The sequence below is a fragment of the Pollicipes pollicipes genome, unplaced genomic scaffold (genome assembly GCF_011947565.3).
Source record: "Pollicipes pollicipes isolate AB1234 unplaced genomic scaffold, Ppol_2.1 Scaffold_7261;HRSCAF=8764_pilon_pilon_pilon, whole genome shotgun sequence".
NCBI lineage: Eukaryota > Metazoa > Arthropoda > Thecostraca > Pollicipedomorpha > Pollicipedidae > Pollicipes > Pollicipes pollicipes.
The window spans coordinates 56360607-56364194 of NW_023597054.1; positions in this window are offsets into that span (position 1 = coordinate 56360607).

Genomic DNA, 3588 nt, shown 5'->3' on the forward strand with positions numbered 1-3588 from the left:
AATCTCATCGAGCAAATCCACGATGCGAACAGGATCCTCGTGAATACCCCACACAGTTCATCTTGCTGTGACATATCGCACGGCCATTGCCACCTGCTCCCGCCCAACTCGGTTAGTTATCTCTCCACCAGCTCACTATAGAAGCTATCTCCTACTGTCCGCCTGATGTAATTCGTGATGCAGGCGGCGGCGCACCCAAGTCTCTCGTTTTCAGTAGCTTTGGAGATTAAGGTCGCATTGCTCTGCGAGTCTCCATGCGTTCTTTGAGGACGCCGTTGCCATGTCGCATGCTCAACTGCAGCATGCTTCGGAAGTTCCGTCGTTGTTTGGCGGCTCTCCCTCGTCCGCGCTGAGGCGGCCGTCTTCCCGGTGCCCTCTCATGGCGAGGCTTTGGCGGCCACACGTCAGGATGGTGTCGACGATGGGCCTTCACGCGGCACGGCTGGTTTTGGTCCCCGCTCGTCGCGCTCTGTCCGCCTGACTGCTCTCGTGTAACGCTCTTTATTCTTCCCGGTTCTGGTCAGCAGCTCGGCTGCTCGTCGCTAACAGCGACGAGTAGCCGTGTTGCCGTGCGACCAAACCCAGCCCCCCAATCCCTTTCAACGATACGGCTGAGACGGACTGGTACCGTGGCAGTTGAACTCATTTGTAATGCCATCGATTTGCCATTGAATTAATATTTAATGCACTCGCGTGACTGGGGAATGCTGTCCTTCCAGGGGGCGCTGCCGGTTTCTTGGTCGCCAATACCTACGCATGGCGTGGGTGGCAGGTAAAGTTTTAAAAAATTACGACATTCATAATTTGTTTTGCTTTGAAGTGTGTAGATTGCCACACAGAGATGACCTCGCGTTGCGTGGACTGGCAAGTACCCGGGTATTTCTTGTTATGACGCTATGCCTGAAGGTGGTCATTTAGCTCCAGGGCACGTGATACTGCGGTGGCCGGGTGGAATCTCGGCCGATGAACTACCGCAATGCGGGACTAAAAACGTGTCACGTGGTAGAAAATCGTAGGGAGCGTGGTTTACGACGGTGCTGAAGTGCGGGCAGCAACACAGATGGGAATCCCATCCTCTAACGTATTCGATTTGGTAAGTTGTTCAGTGAATTCGCGAGGAACATTATTCACATAGATAGTACAGTAGTAATAGCCTTAATTCCTTGGAGAAAAACCAGGAGAATGGAGAAGTAAACTGCTTGATTTTTCGGCAATAGCCTTTATTGAAACAATAGCAGAAGTCAATATTCGATTTCCTTTGTCATACTAGACGCTAAAGGTCCACTTAGATCCCATTATGCCGCACGGGCGCTCATGAAACTGCAATGCTTTGTCTTGAAACTCGTGTGTTTTGTGTTATGCATGTCTTGAAACTTAAATGTCCGGAGGTAACGTATGCATCCTCCAAATACCATGGGCGCTCAATAAAAACACCAAGGTCACCCAAGGTCCCCCATTTTATAACCGTTAGGATGGCATTTTATTCTTTAGCACCTTTTATTGTTCTCGTGATGTTTTCAGGCCTTTAGAATGTTCTTTTACTGCCCTGAAGTGCCTCTCGAGAAATTGTATGGGCACAGTTGTATTTGAGTGTGTTCTAGCCCAATGCCCATTTTCATACCTTAAGGTAAGCCATCCGGATTTTCCCGTCCATTGCCCTCGGGACCGCCGCTGAAAAATGTTGTGTCCTTAAGAGGACCACCTTTGGACTTGATATGGGACAGATCACTGTCGATAAGATCGGCCGGCGGTTGACCACCTGCAACAGACTCAGCTGTGGCTCATCCTGAACACCCAATGGGCCATCTGGGGCAGCTTTGCACCCACGATTTAACTGATATGAAATATCTGATGGCTAGCACTGTGGTTTGCTTCTCTTTTGCCATTGAATTGACAACCCAGTGCTATCATGGTCACGCTTGTGCAACAGCTGTGCTTGTCACACAACTGTTATCTGGAACAGCCGGCATCTTAAATAGCTTACACATATTGCAGCCCTTTTTGCATCCCAATACTCCTGTTCCTTAGTGAAGAAACCTAGCAACAGTAAAAAACTGACCTTACATATAAGGGAGTTTACATAATGAAAATTGGACGGATAGATACCTTCGGGACACTATTTGATACATCTTCTGCATTTCACCGCGGGCCGAATATTCCGTTCCTCGGCGTATGCGTTGGCGTGGGGGTTCGGTGAAGCGTTATGGAAGGGAGGGGGGGGGGGGCTTGGGGGGGGGGCTTAGGTCAGTATTCGGAAAAGCTCAGACCCTCAAAAATATATCAAAATGTTCCCCTGCCTTACAAGTTACTCAGCCGACCGAGACCCAAAAACGGAACATGTCCAGAGGTGAAAGAATGCGAGAAACATGCTGGTGTTTGCCGAATTACCTTTTCTTTTGAAATTCGGACATTATAAGGGCGAGAACATTTCGTCTCACCATTCGATATGGCCCGCCTAAGGGTAGACATCGTTCTCTGAAAGGTTGCCCAATGATCTGAGCAAAAACCAGAAATATGTTTGAGTTGCCTTGGGCACGAGCAACACCTGGTTTTATCCCGATTCTTTATTTTACCCTCGGTCGAAAGCTAGTTGTGGCTGGGGCCTCTTAGTCCCCCTCGTCGAGAAAGGGTGCAAAATGTTTCTGTCAGCCAAGGGTCAAATCTTTGAAGGCATCTTAGGTGGTCGTCAACAGCTAAAACCGTTTATGTTGAAATGTCTTATAGAAGTGAATCAGCAAAACAACGTTCGCATTTCTGTGACAGCTGTGTTTTGACCTTCCTTTGCTAAATATCAGTAGCAGCGCATGCTTGGGAAGATCGGCTTTGTTTTGTGCCCCACATCGGCGACACATCACATGCGTCGTGGCAAGCGATGTCTCGTCTCTACCTGTAATAATGTCATGCTGTGCCAACAGCAAATTATGAGCACATTTGCTTACAAGATCCGATAGAATCTGAGTGTGTTCAAATTTTCTGTTTGGCCTGGATTGTGGTTTCAATTATGGGGAATGGCTTGTGTTGTTTTTGGGCTGCACTGTCCAGGAGGAGCAAACGTCATTCGTCTGACCGAAATAGCTCCACAACTGTCCAAGAAAGCGCTAGTACATGCAACATCAGGCCGAACACAGCAGTCAGTATAAGACATGTACGCTAAACGGGTACAACCAAACTTTTGGAGAATTGTACCAGCATCCAGCCGTGTTTGGCGACGTCGCAATTTGGCAGAGTTTTTCAGTCAACATCGGGCTTGTAGTGCGACGCATCGCGCCACCTTGTGGTGTCCTGTTGTGACTATCAGCTGCTCCAGCGGCATCCCTACGACCAGCCTGGGATCAGTCCTGTAATTATGGGGGACAGGGCACGTACGCATGCATGGTGATGCGTGCGTGACGGTGATGCCTCTCGGGGTCCCAGCGTGACGGTGATGTCTCTCGGGATCCCAGCGTGACGGTTGATGTCTCTCGGGATCCCAGAGTGACGGTGATGTCTCTCGGGGTCCCAGCGTGACGGTGATGTCTCTCGGGGTCCCAGCGTGACGGTGATGTCTCTCGGGATTCCCAGCGTGACGGTGATGTCTCTCATTTCCAG